Source organism: Grampus griseus, assembly GCF_964374135.1.
Source record: "Grampus griseus genome assembly, chromosome: 2".
In the NCBI taxonomy this organism is placed as follows: domain Eukaryota; kingdom Metazoa; phylum Chordata; class Mammalia; order Artiodactyla; family Delphinidae; genus Grampus; species Grampus griseus.
This window is the reverse complement of record NC_139018.1, coordinates 52,840,807-52,860,409: the sequence shown is the minus strand read 5'-3', so window position 1 is coordinate 52,860,409 and position 19,603 is coordinate 52,840,807. Positions and strand designations below refer to the sequence as shown.

Sequence of the window (19,603 nt, the reverse complement as noted above, 5' to 3'; positions counted from 1 at the left end):
CATCTTCCAAAACTCCCAGGATATAGACAGAATACTTGCTATGCAGTTCCATCTGAGGGCTTTGAAGTTCATTTCTAATTTTCTTCAGTCTTTATTTACAGTTCAGGGACCATAAGATAATTTCCTATATTTATTCAATCATCAATTTTCACACTAAGTGGCTTAGATACTATTACAAAACAACACTGGGATATTTTATGTTATTGCTGACATTTTATCTGCATTTATTTCTTCTTTTAAAATAAATTTCTTTCAGTTTTACAGGCTAAGTATGTAAAATTCAAACACCTAGAGATGATATTCATTGGCAAATGCAAAATGTTATTTGAAACAAAGACTGATTTTTATAATTTAATGGAGGCCAAAACTCCTATTTATACGATAATGTAAATCATTGAATATATGATTTGATACCTGAATATCTGCTTTATATATTTTTAAATAACAAAACTAAAATGATTTTCTATAAAATATACCCCTATGTGGATAAGATCTATACCTTAGGCTTGTTGTATTCCTAGAACCTGACATAAAGGGCAAAAGTAGTCAATAATGATCTAATAAATTAATATAAAGGAAGATTAATCTGTAACTAATATGTTCAATGGCAATTTTCAACAAGGCTATCTATACATACTACAATAATAAGACTAAGGAAAATTCATTTTTTCCCCATAAATGCAATAGCTACCTACCCCTTTCTAACTGAAATAATTTTCTGTAAACTTTTTCTTTGGCTGATTAAATATGCCATAAACTGACAAATTAAACTCATTTATATATATAAAATGATGTAAGCGACCTTTATTAACCCTAGAAACTTACATGAACTGAACTGGATAACTGATTAGATATAGGGCTGAGGAAAAGGTGGGAGTTTAGGAAGGACCTGGTTTGGCAGTCAGGTAGACAATGCACTAACTGAAATAGGAAATGTAGAGTGAGACCTATACCTGGCCATGGGCGTGGGTGAAGGAAAATGTGAAAGGGAAAGGAGTTGTTTTTATTTGGACCATGCTCAATGTCAAGCACCTGTTGCTCTCTTAATTACAATATTTATAAGCTGGAGCCAGAATGAGAAGTCTGGGCTACAGATGTGGATCAGGAGACATGAGTATTCTCTGAGGGAATGAAACCACTCAAGAGGAGGGCAGAATGAAAAGAGGAAAGGACCAAGGAGAGAGCCCTGGTCAACATCAAGTGGAGGCAAAAAAGAAGGGAAATACCTGAAAAAGACTGAGGGAAAAGTGATGAGAGAAGTGGAGACAAAACAAATTAGTGGGAAACAAAATGAATTTTAAAAGTAATTCCACGCCTTTGGAGGGGTTGGAGAGCAGAATAAATGGTGAAAAGAAATCAAGGTAAAAACAGAACTGGAAAAGGACTTTACATTTGGCAAGAAATATGTTACTGGTGAGCTTCATCAGAGCTGTGCCAGTGGAGTCATGGAACAAGTAGTCATTTTTCTGCACCTTAAGAGGTAAAAGATGAAAACACAGAATAATGAATGGATATAATCCTTTCAAGAGACTTAGTTCTGACAAGAAAGAGTTAGGGAAGTAGCTGGAGGACAACATGTGATCATAGGGGTCTTGCTTTGTTTTCACTGTTTTCTTTTCCTCTAACTTGAGAGATACATATTTAAATCCAAATAGGGAAGACCAAGGAGTTTATAAGGAAAAAAATAAAATAATAGGGAGCTCTAGGAGAATAGCAGATGCTTGAACTAGCCAATTTTTTTAACATCTTTATGGAAGTACAATTGCTTTACAATGGTGTGTTAATTTCTGCTTTATAACAAAGTGAATCAGCTATATATATACATATATCCCCATATCTGCTCCCTCTTGCATCTGCCTCCCACCCTCCACATCCCACCCCTCTAGGTGGTCACAAAGCACCGAGATGATATCCCTATGCTATGTGGCTGCTTCCCACTGGCTATCTATTTTACATTTGGTAGTATATATGTCCATGCCACTCTCTCACTTTGTCCCAGCTTACCCTTCCCCCTCCCCGTGTCCTCAAGTCCATTCTCTACATCTGCGTCTTTATTCCTGTCCTGCCCCTAGGTTCTTCATAATTTTTTTCTTTTTTTAGATTCCACATATACGACTTAGCATACAGTATTTGTTTTTCTCTTTCTGACTTACTTCACTCTGTATGACAGACTCTAGGTCCATCCACCTCACTACAAATAACTCAATTTTGTTTCTTTTTATGGCTGAGTAATATTCCATTGTATATATGTGCCACATCTTGTTTATCCATTCACCTGTCGATGGACACCTAGGTTGCTTCCATTTCCTGGCTATTGTAGAGAGAGCTGCAATGTACATTGTGGTAAATGAATGACTTTTTTGAATTATGGTTTTCTCAGGGTATACACCCAGTAGTGAGATTACTGGGTTGTATGGTAGTTCTAATTTTAGGGTGTTTTTTTTCTTTTTTTTTTTGCACTATGCGGGCCTCTCACTGTTGTGGCCTCTCCCATTGTGGAGCACAAGCTCTGGACGCGCAGACTCAGTGGCCATGGCTCACAGGCCTAGCCACTCTGTGGCGTGAGGGATCTTCCCAAACCGGGTCATGAACCCGTGTCCCCTGCATCGGCAGGCGGACTCAACCACAGCGCCACCAGGGAAGCCATATTTTTAGTTTTGTAAGGAAGCTCCATTCTGTTCTCCATAGTGGCTGTATCAATATACATTCCCACCAACAGTGCAAGAGGGTTCACTTTTCTCCACACCCTCTCCAGCATTTACTGTTTGGAGATTTTTTGATGATGGCCATTCTGACTGGTGTGAGGTGATACCTCATTGTAGTTTTGATTTGCATTTCTCTAATGATTAGTGATGTTGAACATTCTTTAATGTATTTGTTGGCTATCTGTATATCTTGTTGGAAAAATGTCTATTTAGGTCTTCTGTCCATTTTTGGACTGAGTCATTTGTTTTTCTGATATTGAGCTGCATGAGCTTCTTGTAAATTTTGGAGATTAATCCTTCGTCAGTTGCTTCATTTGCACATATTTTCTCCCATTTTGAGGGTTGTCTTCTCATCTTGTTTATGGTTTCCTTTGCTGTACAAAAGTTTTTAAGTTTCATTAGGTCCCATTTGTTTATTTTTGTTTTTATTTCCATTTCTCTAGGAGGTGGGTCAAAAAGGATCTTACTGTGATTTATGTCATAGAGTGTTCTGCCTATGTTTTCTTCTAAGACTTTTATAGTGTCTGGTCTTACATTTAGGTCTTTATTCTATTTTGAGTTTATTTTTGTGTATGGTGTTAGGGAGTGTCCTAATTTCATTCTCCTACATGTAGCTGTGCAGTTTTCCCAGCACCACTTATTGAAGAGGCTGCCTTTTCTCCATTGTATATTCTTGCCTCCTTTATCAATGAGAAGGTGACTATATTTGTGTAGGTTTATCTCTGGGCTTTCTATCCTGTTCCATTGATATATATTTCTGTTTTTGTGCCAGTACCATACTGTCTTCCTTACTGTAGCTTTGTAGCAGAGTCTGAAGTCAGGGAGCGTAATTCCTCCAGCTCTGCTTTTCTTTCTCAAGATTGCTTTCGCTACTCGGGGTCTTTTGAGTTTCCATACAAATTGTGAAATTGTTCTAGTTCTGTGAAAAATGCCATTAGTAGTCTGACAGGGATTGCACTGAATCTGTAGATTGCTTTGGGTAGTACAGTCATTTTTCACAATGTTGATTCTTCCAATCCAAGAACATGGTATATCTCTCCATCTGTTGGTATCATCTTTAATTTCTTTCATCAGTGTCTTATAATCTTCTGTATACAGGTCTTTTGTCTCCTTAGGTAGGTTTATTCCTAGATATTTTATTCTTTTTATTGCAATGGTAAATGGGAGTGTTTCATTAATTTCTCTTTCCAATTGTTCGTCATTAGTGTATAGGAATGCAAGAGATTTCTGTGCATTAATTTTGTATCCTGCTACTTCACCAAATTCATTGATTAGCTCTAGTACTTTTCTGGTAGCGTCTTTAGAATTCTCTATATATAGTATCATGTCATCTGCAAACAGTCACAGCTTTACTTCTTCTATTCCGATTTGGATTCCTTTTATTCCTTTTTCTTCTCTGATTGCTGTGGCTAAAACTTCCAAAACAATGTTGAATAACAGTGGGGATAGTGGGCAACCTTGTCTTATTCCTTATTGTAGTGGAAATGGTTTCAGTTTTTCACCATTAAGGACGATGTTGGCTGTGGGTTTGTCATATACGGCCTTTATTATGTTGAGGAAAGTTCTCTCTATGCCTACTTTCTGGAGGTTTTCTATCATAAAGCAGTGTTGGATTTTGTCAAAATCTTTTTCTGCATCTATTGAGATGATCATATGCTTTTTAACCTTCAGTTTTTTAATATGGTGTATCACATAGATTTATTTTCCTGTATTGAAGAATCCTTGCATTCCTGGGATAAACCCCACTTGATCATGGTGTATGATACTTTTAATGTGCTGTTGGATTCTGCTTGCTAGTATTTTGTTGAGGATTTTTGCATCTAAGTTCATCAGTGATATTGGCCTGTAGTTTTCTTTCTTTGTGACATCTTTGTCTGGTTTTGGTATCAGGGTGATGGTGGCCTCGTAGAATGAGTTTGGGAGTGTTCCACCCTCTGCTATATTTCGGAAGAGTTTGAGAAGGACAGTTGTTAGCTCTTCTCTAAATGTTTGATAGAATTCGCCTGTGAAGCCATCTGTTCCTGGGCTTTTGTTTGTTGGAAGATTTTTAATCACAGTCTCAATTTCAGTGCTTGTGATTGGTCTGTTTATATTTTCTATTTCTTCCTTGTTCAGCCTGGGAAGGTTGTGGTTTTCTAAGAATGTGTCAATTTCTTCCAGGTTGTCCATTTTATTTGATTATAGTTACTTGTAGTAATCTCTCATGATCCTTTGTATTTCTGCAGTGTCAGTTGTTACTTCTCCTTTTTCATTTCTAATTCTATTGATTTGATTCTTCTCCCTTTTTTTCTTGAGTTTTCTTGAGTCAGGCTAATGGTTTATCAATTTTATTTATCTTCTCAAGGAACAGCTTTTAGTTTTATTCATCTTTGCTCCCGTTTCCTTCATTTCTTTTTCATTTATTTCTGATCTGATCTTCATGATTTCTTTCCTTCTGCTAAATTTAGGGTTTTTTTTATTCTTCGTTCTCTAATTGCTTTAGGTGTCAGGTTAGGTTGTTTGAGATGTTTCTTGTTTCTTGAGGTAGGATTGTATTGCTATAAACTTCCCTCTTAGAACTGCTTTTGCTGCATCCCATAGGCTTTGGGTTGTCATTTTTTCATTGTCATTTGTTTCTAGGTATTTTTTGATTTCCCTTTGATTTCTTCAGTGATCTCGTGGTTATTAAGTAGTGTATTGTTTAGTCTCCACATATTTGTATTTTTTACAGATATTTTTCTTGTAATTGATATCTACTCTCATAGTGTTGTGGTCGGAAAAGATACTTGATATGATTTCAATTTCTTAAGTTTACCAGGGCTGATTTGTGACCCAAGATATGATCTACCCTGGAGAATGTTCCATGAACATTTGAGAAGAAAGTGTATTCTGTTGTTTTTGGATGGAATGTCCTATAAATATCGAATAAGTGCATATTGTTTAATGTATCATTTAAAGCTTCTGTTTCCTTATTTATTTTCATTTTGGATGATCTATGCATTAGTGAAAGTGGGGTGTTAAAGTCTCCTACTATGATTGTGTTACTGTCAATTTCCCCTTTTATGGCTGTTAGCATCTGCCTTATGTATTGAAGTGCTCCTATGTTGGGTGCATAAATACTTACAATTGTTATATCTTCTTCTTGCATTGATCCCTTGATCATTATGTAGTGTCCTTCTTTGTGTCTTGTAATAGTCTTTATTTTAAAGTCTCTTTTGTCTGATATGAGAATTGCTACTCCAGCTTTCTTTTGATTTCTATTTGCATGGAATATCTTTTTCCATCCCCTCACTTTTAGTCTGTATGTGTCCCTAGGTCTGAAGTGGGTCTCTTGTATACAGCATATATATGAGTCTTGTTTTTGTACCCATAGAGCCAGTCTATGTCTTTGGTTGGAGCATTTAATCCATTTACATTTAAGGTAGTTATTGATATGTATGTTCTTATTACCATTTTTTAAATTGTGTTGGGTTTGTTATTGTAGGTCTTTTCCTTCTCTTTTGTTTCCTGGCTAGAAAAGTTCATTTAGCATTTGTTGTAAAGATGGTTTGGTGGTGCTGAATTCTCTTAGATTTTGCTTGTCTGTAAAGGTTTTAACTTCTCCGTCGAATGTCAATGAGATCCTTGCTGGGTAGAGCAATCTTGGTTGTAGGTTTTTCCTTTTCATCACTTTAAATATGTGTTGCCACTCTATTCTGTCTTGCAAAGTTTCAGCTGTTTACCTTACGGGAATTCCCTCGTACGTTATTTGTTGTTTTTCCCTTGCTGCTTTTAATATTTTTCTTTGTATTTAATTTTTGATAGTTTGATTAATATGTGTCTTGGTGTGTTTCTACTTGGATTTATCCTGTATAGGACTCTCTGCAGTTCTTGGATTTGACTATTTCCTTTCCCATATTAGGGAAGTTTTCAACTATAATCTCTTCAAATGTTTTCTCAGTCCCTTTCTTTTTCTCTTCTTCTTCTAGGAGCCCTATAATTCAAATGTTGGTGCATTTAATGTTTTCCCAAGATCTCTGAGACTGTCCTCAATTCTTTTCATTCTTTTTTCTTTATTCCGCTCTGTGTTAGTTATTTCCACTATTTCATCTTCTAGGTCACTTATCTGTACTTCTGCCCCTGTTATTTTGCTATTGATTCCTTCTAGAGAACGTATAATTTCATTTATTTTGTTGTTTATCAGTTTGTTTGCTCTTTAGTTCTTCTAGGTGCTTGTTAAACGTTTCTTGTATTTTCTCCATTCTATTTCCCAAGATTTTGGATTCTCTTTACTATCATTACTGTGAATTCATTTTTCAGCTAGACTGCCTATTTCCTCTTCATTTGTTTGGTCTGGTTGGTTTTTACCTTGCTACTTCATGTGCTGTGTATTTCTCTGTCTTCTCATTTTGCTTAACTTACTGTGTTTGGGTCTCCTTTTTTGCAGGCTGCAGGTTCATAGTTCCCATTGTTTCTGGTGTCTCCCCCAGTGGCTAATGTTGGTTCAGTGGTTGTACAGGCTTCCTGCTGGAGGGGACTAGTGCCTGTGTTCTGGTGGATAAGCCTGGATCTTCTCTTTCTGGTGGGCAGGACCACCTCCAGTGGTGTGTTTTGGGGTGTCTGTGACCTATTTTAAGTAGTCTCTCTGCTAATTGGTGGGTTTGTGTTCCTGTCTTGCCAGTTGTTTGGCCTAGGGTGTCCAGCTCTGTAGCTTGCTGGTCGTTGAGTGGAGCTGCGTCTTAGCATTGAGATGGAGATCTCTGGGAGAGATTTCGCCATTTGATATTATGTGGAGCTGGGAGGTCTCTGTTGGACCAATGTCCTGAACTCACCTCTCCCACCTCAGAGGCACAGGCCTGATACCTGGCTGGATTACCAAGACTCTTTTGGGAAGTTTGAGGTCTTCTGCCAGTGTTTCAGTAGGTGTTCTGTAGGAGCTGTTCCACATGTAGATGTATTTCTGATGTATCTGTGGGAAGTAAGGCGATCTCCACATCTCATTCCTCTGCCATCTTGAAGCTCCTCCTGAACTAGCTACTTTAATAAATAATCATTTTAATGGTATAATTATGGTATGAATTTTTACAACTCAACATTATTTAAGATTTCCTTTATCAGTAGTATGGCCCTATTTTAAGGGTTTTCTTCCAAGCTTCCAGTCTTTTAGGCTAGAAAACTTTGAATTATTTTAGTCCTTCCCTATCTTTTTATCTAGGCAAGACAGTTCACCTTAAAAAAAAAAAAATCCAACATCAGTTCTTATACATTAGATACCTGTTTGAGTAAAGGTTCACTAAGTCATGGAAGCAGTTGTTTAGTCTACTCTGCACTTAAACTTGGATACTCTAGTGACATGAAGAGCTAACTCATCTCCCAGCATGCACTGGCACAATTAATCTATGTGCTTATGGTTAATCAGTTATTAACTTCAGCTGAAGTCGTGGGAGTAGTTACAAGTTAACGAATCAATTAGTCTCAAAAATAACCACAGCAGAAGCATGTTTTCCACAGGGGTTATTCCACCATTTGGTCCAATTTTTCTTTCTTTAATCTTTGAATTAAACCAAATGAATCTAAAAACCCAGATGGCAAAGACACACTAAATACTATACTGGATGTAGTCTTTCCCTCTGGGAAGTTCCAGAAATCTTAAAAATCCTATGCAAAAGAAATCCAAATGTGTTTTCTTAAGGAAAATAACCACTCTATATACTTGGAGGCACTAAATTAGCAAAGTATACTACTTTTTCATTTTATGGGTAAAAATTTATGTTACTATTTTAACTATGGGATGGATTACATAACAATAGATAATGCTGAGTAACTAACTTGAATAAAATTAAGTTGCCTTGAAGTTATACAAGAGAAACTAATTAAATCATTGTTAGACATATCAGTAACCGAGAATAAGGTACTTTATTGTAAACAAAGCTTCTGTGTCAATGATGTGTAGTACTTTCTGCAGATACCAATACAAAAGCACTGTGCTTTTAGATAAATCAATGAGAAATTCTGTGCAAGTTTGAAAACAAGAAATGTTTCATATATTTTCCTGCATACTGATTTTTAAACAATGACTAATTTTATTTGATAACCCACAAAAGAAAACAGACACAGTGAGTACTTACAGCCAAATTCTTAACATGGGACATTTATAAGAGTGAAGCTATGTGTAAGATTTAGACTCATTCTTATTTGAAATTTTGTCCTTACTCATGTACTTACACTGGGTAGAATACACCGTATCTTTGATAATTAAGAAAATGTAACCCCATGTTTTAAATGGTGCCAAATTAAACTTAAAAGCTTTTGAACAGCAAAGGAAGTTATTGACAAGACAAAAAGATAACCTGCTAAATGGGAGAAAATATGTGCAAATGCTATGTCCAATATGGGGTTAATATCCAAAATATATTAACAGCTCACATAACAATATCAAAAACCAAACAACCCTATTAAAAAATTGGCAGAAGACCTGAATAGACATTTTTCCAAAGAAGGCATACAGATGGCCAATAGGCACATGAAAAGTTGCTCAACATCGCTAATTATCAGGGGAAATGCAAATCAAAACCACAATGAGATATCACCTCACATATGTCAGAATGGCTATCATCTAAAAGACCACAAACAAATGTTGATGAGGATATGGAGAAAAGGGAGTCCTTATACACTGTAGGTGAGAATGTAAATTGGTACAGCAATTGTGGAAAACAGTATGGAAGTTCCTCAAAAAACTAAAATTAGAGCTACCATGTTATCCAGCAATTCCACTCCTGGGTTTATATCCAAAGAAAAGGAAAGCATTAATTTGAAAAGATACATACGCCCCACTGTATAGCAGCATTATTTACAACAGCCAAGATATGGAAGCAACTTAAGTGTTCATCAACAGAGGAATGTAATGAAGTACACTTATCTTTTTTGTATAGCTTTGGTTGGTAATGTATGGTAAAGTATGCCTCATTTTCTCCTCGATTGCACATGAAGTCTTTACTCCATCAAGAAATGAATTTTGAATATCATGCAATTTAGAGGTCTAGCTTTATTTTCTTTCTGATGTAGGTACGGTATCAGCAGCACCATTTAATATTTTATTACCTCACAATGAACTGAACATCAGCTTTATCATATATTAAATTCCCATGTGTAATAGGATCTATGACTTTGTCTGTTCCTGTGCAAAATCATACTAGCATGATACAGTAGTTTTTATCTTCTGAATTCTATTAAGACAACTTTATTCTGTCCCAGCCCCTCACTGCTATTCTATTTCACCTTTCTAGGTTATTCCTAGGCTTCTGTCTTCTAATTAATGTCTATATTATTTTATTTCACTCAAATTTAAAAATTATATAAACACAAAACTCTGGGAATAATTTGGATTTTCATTAAATTCATTTATTAATTTGGAATATTTTACATCTTATGTTAGCTGTACTCACTCAAAAACATGGTATGTCTTCTCAGTAATTCAGAACATATATTACGTTCTTAGATATGAAGTAACAATTTCTTCATTTAGGTTCTATGTCAGTTTTGAAAATTTTTTCTAAATATTTCATAATTTTTGAAATAATGAGTGAAATATTTTTATTGCCATTATTCATTACTAAAATAGGACTATTAATTTTTGTATATTTAACTCATATTCGATTACTTTCATAGTCTTTCAAACATCCAAGAACTTTTTGTTAGTCTTTTGTGTTTTTATACATAAATATGTATTTTATATTGATGTTATATATATATTTTTAAAATATATATATAAAATTGTTCTTATAATTTATCAGTAAAATTTAATTTTAAAAAAATTTACATCAATAATTTTATTTTCCTTTCTTAGAACATTTGCTAGAAACCTAAGACAATATAAAAACTAATAGTGCAAACAAGCATTCATATCTGGATCCTCATCTTACCTGAAATTATTTTAGTTTTCTCTTTTTGTCATTTAGGATTTCTAAATTGAATATTCTTGATTTAAGTACTTTTTTTTTCCTACTTCTAATTTATTTACAGATTTGCTTTAAAATTAAGATGGCTGCAAAATTGTATTAAATGCTTTTTAAACACCTATTGGTGATGGGTGTATACATTTTCATATAGTGGGAAATCTATTGTATTCCTTGAGTAGGGTTTTTTTAGTAATAATTATTGCACGTTTATTCTATTGGTTAATTAATTTGCTAAATTTTACTTAAATTTTTTGTATTCATTGCCATAAAAATTCATGTATAATTCTCCCTTGTGTTCATCATTCTTACATCTGTAGTGAATATCGAATTTAATTTCATGAACATAAGAAAATACCTCTACTTAATAAATATGGCTTTGTGTTCTAAGCATGCTTTTCAATAAGGTGTATTATCTATGCTAACAAAATCATTATTCCTAATATAAGCCTAATGTCTACAGAAAACAAAATTACAATGTATAGCATTATGTAACTCTTTTCTTTTTCTCCATTATTTAGTTACTTCAAGAATTGAGTTTGAAAATATACATTTCAATAATGAATTAAAATTTTAATTATAATTTAGTGAACTATGTAGTAAAAGCTTCATAAAAGTACCTTCTATATGACCATACACATTGCATAAATTAACAAAATAGAGGGCAGATAGCATTCTTGTTCCCAGAGATATATATTTATAAGCAGTATCAATGAAGAAATTTCTCAATTTACCCATTGTAGATAAAGGGGGCAATGTATCCAAGTCAAAATTGTGTACTTTTTGGTAAACAAATTATTTTCAAGTAATAATGAACACCGATGAGATATTATGAACTATTCCCTTAAACATGTTTTTTGTTCCTTAACAGCTATCTAGCAAAATAATAGGAAAACAGGGGAAAGTACAGGGAAGGATGTTAAAAACAAACAACAACCCATAATCCAGATGAAAATTTAATTTGGGTGTATGTCTCTCAGTCCCCAAACCAGATTGAATATCATTTTAAATATATTTCTTGCTTATATCATGTGTATTATGACATTATATATTTTTCATAAACATTCACTGTATCCCTCCTACTCTCATTTTCCATACAGTAGTCTACGTACTGAGTTTTCAATAGGAGAGAGAGAGAAAGAAAGAAAGACAGAGAGAGAGAGGGAGGGAGGGAGGGAAAGAAAGAAAGAAAGAAAAGAAAGGAAGGAAGGAAGGAAGAAAGAAAGAAAGAAAGAAAAAAGAAAGAAGGAAGGAAAGAAAGGAAGGAAGGAAGGAATAGGGAGAGAGAGAGGGAGGGAGGGAGAGAGGGAGGGAGGAAAGAAGGAAGGAAGGAAGGGAGAGAAAGAGAGAGAAAGGAGGAAGGGAGAGAGGGAGGAAAGGAAAGGAAGTCCAAAGCACTAAATAATTACTTAAATAAATAATTTGTAAAAATCACTGAATTATAAATTATGATAAGGGCTAGGAGGAAGGTATAGGATGCAATGAGAACATGTAAAAGGGGAATACATAAGTCTGTAGCATCAGGGGAGGATTTGGTAAGAGCTGGTTGAGAAGAATTTCAGGCAAAGGGTGGATTATTCAGAGCCCCTGGAATGGGCAGCTTTGTGAATTCCAGGAACTGAAACAAAAGTGGCATGGCTGAAGCAAAGGCAGAGAAATGGAAGGAAACCTGGGGTGAAGCTTGAGAGGTAGGCAGGGCTCAGTGGAACCAGGTCATATAGCATATTAGGCAGTGGAAGCTTTTGAAGAGTTTTAAGAAAGGTGTTACAGAAGCAAATTTGACTTATAAAAGTTGGGAGATGCGTGATGTATTTTATACTACTATGTATAAAATAGGTAACTAATGAGAACCTACCGTATAGCACAGGGAACTCTACTCAATGCTCTGTGGTGACCTAAATGGGAAGGAAATCCAAAAAAGCGGGGATATATGTATACGTATGGCTGATTCACTGTGCTGTACAGCAGAAATTAACACAACATTGTAAAGCAACTATATTCCAATAAAAATTAAAAAAAAAAAATTTGCTCAAGCTGCAGTGCCAAGAAGATACTGAAAAGCAAGCGACAACAATGAATATGAGGAGACCAGTTCATATGACTGTTACAAGTGTCCAAGAGACTAGAGTGGTGCTAATAGAAATGGACTAGTTGTTTTCAAATGGTTATATAATAACCCACAGTATTATTGTAAACACAATGAAATTGTAAAATAAGTCACAAATTTTGCGGAAGCAATTACATTGAGCTCACCATGCACAAAGAACATTCTGAAGTTAATTTCATAATATAAATCATCAAATCAAGAGACAGTTGTTTTAACTATATGGTCTAATACAGTTTGACTTTATTCGTTGTGGTGATCAATATAAAAGAAAGGCTCTACAAATGACAAATATGTAAATCCTGACAGTCAAGAGGGCTGAGATGAGGCTAACTAGAAGAGTACACAATTTGAAGGAGTCAAAGAATGTCTTGGAAATTGGACTTCTTATATTACGGTTCTCATATTTGGGATCTGTAAAGATTTGGGGAAAAAATAGGTAAATGTCTGGCTCTCATCAAGTACGAGGACTAACATTTGAACTCCATCCCTATATTTTGAGTATTACCCACCTCCCACCAAAAAAGATGAAGATGATAAATACTTTCTTTCCCAGCCTCCTTTTGTAGCCAGAGTGTGGGCACATGACACAAGCTCATCCAACTGGATGCATCCACCATAAACTTTGAATAAGGAGCTATTGACAGAATGGAAGAATCCATTCCAGTGGCATGTGGTGGAGGCAGCAGCAATAATATTGAGTTTTCTGGGAAGCAGGGAGAACTGTGCTAGTGACAGCAGCCAGCATTTAATACATGCCACAGCAGGGCACTTTGGGAAATTCAGGGTACTGTGCCTGCAGAAGTGGTAGCCCTGACCTCACTGGTTTGTGGAGGGATTGGGTGTGTGCTCCCCCATGCTGTTTAGCCTCATTTATCCCTGATTGTTTTCTAAACTTCATTCTGAAGCCTGAAATCCAGTCTACAAAATTTAAGTTCATTCATTCAGTTAGTTTAAATCTGCCAGAGTTGAAGTCTCCTGCTTGTATGCAATGGTTTATTGAATTAGCAGTAAGTACTAATAAATATTAGCATTAGTGGCAGAAGGAATAAATTAACTTTATTCCTTCTGTCACTTGTCATTGGATAGGCTATTTCTTTTCCTGCTATTGGTTAAATTTGGGGCGTATTTCACAGCTTTCCCAGTTCCCTGTAGTCAGTCACAGGCACAGTCCCCTTTTTGTAATTAAAATGTCCAGTTCAATAATTCAAAAAAAAAAAAACACTTGTAAACCTTCTAATTTAGACTTTCTCCATTGCCTCCAGCTGTATACTAATGTAAGCTTGATATCCTGAAAGTCTGAGGGGAACAAATGGAGAGTGAGGGGGCTTTACTTAGTGTCTTTTTCTCCCTTTGCCTATTTTTGTTCTTTGACTCTTCGTTCCTACTCTCACTAGCCGTAGGGGTTAGGCCCTTCAGGACTGTAGAGATGATGACTGAGGAAGGAGAGGTAGGAACTATGGAGCCCTGTCTTTTGTAGATGAAAAAGTCTGCAGATCTTAAGGTAGAACTCTTGAAATCCCTCTCACTTGGCTGGAGGAAGTATTACCATCTTAATCCACCTGACAGTGTTCAATGAAGCACTCTCAACAAAGAATTCCTTGTCTTCTAGCCCCAGGCCCCAATCTAAATTGTTTATAAAACTGAAGCGGTGTGTCTCCAATGGCAGCATAGATGGTCTAGCAGCTCGCTCTGCGAGAGGTATTTGGCAACTTCTAAATTGATCTCAGCCTTCCAGTCTCTACCAAAACTGATATACAAAGAGACTCAAGGCAAAGTATTCTGCTACTCTTGCAACTATGAGCCCTGACACATAGAGCTTTTTTGCCTTCTGATAAGCCTTTTTCCTAAACCTAATCCCTTATTTATTGATAGGTAAGATAAAGACACACTTTTGTCCTACTTCCTACTTTATTTCATACCTAGGAGTAGCACTGGTGGCTAATTATTAAGACAGTTCAATTTTTGTAGGTCAATATATACTTTCTGAAGTTTTGATTTCTTCAGTTTTATAAGTAGCCCCGTTCACTACTTTAATCTTTAATTCATCCTTAGAAACTTTTAAAAAAGATATAATAGCTAATACATATATACTATTTCATCAGTCCAAAAATATGTATTTCTATATAATTATTTTTTCTACCTTCTCAAAAGAAATGCAAGATGTATCTTCCTGCTTTTAACAACATTGGTTATCTCATCCATAATACATGCTTCAGCATCTTTCTGGTATTTGGCAAGGTATTTTTCATAGCACATTGTGTAAGAATGGGTCTTTAGAATAGAATAAAGATACCTCAAAATGAGACACAACCTTAGGTCTAGACTACAAGGCCTGAAGGAACAAAACTGGAAACCGATGATTATTAAAATAAAAAATTAAAATTAAAAAAAAGCAAAAATGTGTATCAGCTCAACAAAAACCTCACCTGAGATAAAGAGAGTGTTTTACATACGACTCCAGTGCTGGCCTGATGGTACAAAGAAAATAACTGACTTTGCACCTCCTACTGATTACCAAATGCTCCTCATTCTAATTTAAAAACTAATCAACAGGGACTCCACACAGGCAGACAAGACAATTTGTGTCAGCTAGAATATACCAGGCAGTCTAGCCCAGTATGCAGAACACAGGATTCTGCTTTCAGCTGCCATCTCCTAATGGTCTGGATTTAGCTCTCTGAAAATTGGAGGAAATTAGCAGTACTGCCAATGTAGACTCTGACTAGTCACCACTGGCATGCTCCACTTGTGAGAATCCACCCACCCTTATTACTGAAGTTGATACCTATTTAAAAAGTAACTACATGAAACTAATTCTAATTAAAGTTGAATAGGAATGAATTTAACTTTCTGGTTACAAGGAGAACTGGGTAATCTCCAAGATCTCTGCTCTAGTCTTTACTCATATTGCAATCTAAGGCAATTTACTTAATCTCTCTCTGCTCCCATGTCTTCTCTTTATATAGGCTCTGCCAAGGGAAGCACCTCTGAGCCAGCTGATGGTGAAAAGCAAAAAGGACTTTCTGATTGAGTAGAGAGGGAAGAGAGCACTGGAGATTAACCAAGAGGAGAAAATCAGCACTGGTGAGCATTCTCCTCACAAGACAAAGTAGCAAAGGCCAAAGGAGCAGAAAGGAGGCAAGAGTAGCAGAACTGATTTACAATGCCTCACACCATTCTCTTCTTTTATCTGTGAAAATATAAGAAAAGGAAGTCAGGGACTAGTGTTCTGCTGTTGAGAATGATAAAAGAATCTCAGATTTGTGACCACAAGGAATCAAATAATTGATTTTGGTCAGATTTATTGTTTCTGCAGAACTAGAGGCTGTCAATCAAAATGATCGATAAATTAGTAAATTGGGCTGGGATCTCTCCATACTAAATATTAATTGAAACTATACAAAAAAGTATTTTTAAAGTAACATATTACATAGTTCAGAATATAATGCTACTAAACAGCATGAACTGAGTTCTATAAAAGGAGAAAAGTTTAATAAATGTGTGTGAATTTTATAGTCTGATATTAAGCTATCAACCAAGTTCAATTTTAAGGAACTGCCTCAAACTCTAACTAATTCACCTTAAGTTATATTTATACATTAAATCTAAGAAGGTGGAATTTCACAGCAAAGTAATAAAATGCTAATAAAGCTAATGGAAGAAATTCTGCCTTCAAGACACTAATTCAATGAAAGTTACATGTACCTCAGCACAGTTCCCCTTTGATTGAGAACTGATTCACCTGGAGTATATAATTTGTTAAACCTTAGCAACATTTAGACCTGACTGATGTTTATGGATATAAGTTCTATGAGACTTAAGCACTAGTCTTTTATTGTCTCATTAGTTATAAAACTAATTGGTCTAATTTTGGCTCATTCAAAGTCACATTAAAGGAAGATTAATTAATTCATGTTATGTGTTTATTTACTCAGTCTTTCCTGGGCATTAAAATTCCCCTTCCAGGGAATTCCCTGGCGGTCCAGTGGTTAGGACTCAGTTCGCTCAATGCCGAGGGTCTGGGTTAAAAAAAAGAAAAACATTCCCCTTCCAAATGGGCAGAGTAGGGTGATAAAAAACAACTCAAATGCTACTTTATTTGCATATTTCAAAACAGGCATGCTGAGCATATTGACATTCAGCTAATGTGTTCAACAATATGACCAAGAATAACATATGACAACTAGTTTCTTTTCAGAATATTTTCTTCCATTGTTTGCTCTTAAAATGCCCACAGATATTTATATAGCTACAATCAAAATGTATCTACAGTTTTTAAAATTTATTCTGCTGCCTTCAACTACCTATAAATACAAATAAAAAGATTCATATTTATTGGTAACCAACAATTTTTGCTAAGACTTTCCAAATAATAAGCTATTACTTAAATATATGAACAAAAAGTTTGTTACTAAGATATAAACCTATGGATCTAATTAGAAAAAACAGCAAACATAATTTTTAAAAATACTGACATATTTTATATTTACTGATAAAACATAATGTCTTTCTACTTGACAGTTATGATAAAATGGTATTAATTATAATAGTCAAGGTTTTCTATAGTTTATTAAAACCAAAAATTTCCATAGTTTTGCCCTTCAACTTTAAGTAGATTCTCTCTTGATTATACAACTTATGAATGATGATTTTTCAGAAAATATTAATCATTATAATGCAAATACATTAAATAAGTCATCCAGAAATTGAAAAATTAAATGTATTGTTACAGAACCTCCCTCCACCCTTTTCCACATTCACACTGCTCCAGTCAGGCCAAAGCAGTACAGTGTATTATTAAATAAATATCAAATGGTAGATAAATAGAATAATAGTTCTATTATCCTGACTTAATTTATGTATATCAGCAACCACCAGAACCAATCCTAGCACTTACACATAAACACAAAGGGCTTCTGAAGGAACAAAAAGATGTCCACGCCCTTTACTGATAGGGCCCAGCACTTTTCTTTGGCCTCCAATCCAAGCTTTTAGATACAATAATAAATTGCTTCCGGGTTTAATTACTAAATTCTCAGTTAACCAAAAGTAAAATAGAAGAAAAATGACAGCAACAGCAATAAGAAATGGTATTTGAAAAGGCTGACAGTTTTCTTTACTTTAATAATACTATGGCCCAAAGCTTAATGAATGTTATGAATCCTTTTAATTTCATATACTAGGGAAAAAATGAAAATAATAAAATATATCAAATAACATAATATTATTTTCATTGAAATAACTGAGGAATTCCTTATGTTTAACTGGAAGAAAACTTAAGCATTTCTCTTATGTTCTTGGCCTGAGGCAAAGGTCAGATTACATGCAAAATGGTACTACTTTTCTAGAATTTTCCTCTATTGTTTCTAATTGACAAATGATACTAAGCAAAGTAGGTGATTTCTTACTGGTCAAAGGGAGATAATTTCATCACTGACAATATCCATTTTAGACAGGTGCTGTAATCATTTCAGAATCTATGTCAAATTTTATGTCAATTTATGATATATATGCATATGTTTTTAAAACATTCTTTACTAATTTTCCATTTGTGAATTGTTTAAGGACAAAGGTTAATAGAAATGCTTAGCAGATTAACTATAACTACACATACTAAAATTTCATCATAACCAATTCTGCTCTATGTCTAACAGTGTAAAAAAAAGATTCTGCTTTGAATGCATCCCAGAGATACATGACTTATAAAACACACGTTGAGGGGAGTAGGTGTTGAAGACTCTGTAATCCAAAAACATAGTCCAGAATAGCTCCATTTTCCTTAACAGAAACTTTTAAAAGGGCATTAAATACTATTAAAATTCATTACAAAACCACTATGGCATTTCAAAGTAACTGCCATATTGTCATTTTATGCTTCAACAAAGAAAATGCACATGTGGCAAGTCTTTGAATTCCAGGCCTTCTTTAGAGCTATTATTTCCTTTCATAAGTAAAGAGCATTCAAAAGCATCTCTGCTTGGTCAAAAGCCACCAGGCTGACTTCGACTTTTTTTCACTGCACATAGTGGATATTTAAACCTGGTACTATGCTAGTAAACCTTTGACTATTCTGTCTTTTATTTGTTTCTAACTTTGGTATCTTAGAGATACTTAAAATATCTTCTTCCTAGTCTATTCTTTAAGAAAATTTTACAAAATGCATTGGTCAGTGAATTCATTTACTCTATAAAAGTGTTCCATGTCTACCATTTGTGTACCAGGCATTAAGCTAGTACAGAAGTATAAAAATAACTAAGAAAATTTATACCTGGGAAGATCTCTCAACTCAGTGAGGCAGAAAATACAGAAAAATAAACATACTCATGTGGAAGGTATATGGGAATGATTGGAGACAGCTATATTATAGATATGTGATTAAACAACCTAGCCAAATTTATATAGGGATCCAGGCAGAAATAGCAAAACATTCTGCCAGAAGAGGGAATATAGAGAAGGACACTTGAGCTGAGGTTGAAAAAGTGAATAGAGGCTAACCTTCTCCTGGAAAAGGAATGAGCAAGCACTTGGAGGTATAAGATAGCATGGTATACTCCAGAAACTGCAAGTTGTTAGAGCAGTACATATGAGTATTCTTTTAAGCAATGAAGGTCTTCAGACACTTTTGGTAGATGATGAAAACAAGTCTATATATTAGAATGTTAAGTTGCTTGATAAGCAATTTTAATTGAGAATCTACTGTGGCTTTTTGCTAGGTCATAGAGAAATAATTGTGACCATAGAACAGTGACTGTCCTCGTGAAGATGAATATTAAACGAATAATTATAAGTAAGCAATGATTACAAGTATACAATGTTATGTGGAGGAACCAAATCAACAAGACTCATAAAATTTAAATGTCTAATTTTAAAAATCAATA

General features: G+C 34.8%; 1 protein-coding gene across 1 annotated transcript in view; it reads right to left on the bottom strand.

Annotated features, from left to right (window-relative positions):
• The window catches only part of MDGA2 (MAM domain containing glycosylphosphatidylinositol anchor 2), a gene marked incomplete at its 5' end in the record, with an annotated part of 828,838 nt that overhangs the window by 318,408 nt on the left and 490,827 nt on the right, over positions 1 to 19,603 (bottom strand). The gene's annotated exons all lie outside the window — the stretch shown is intronic.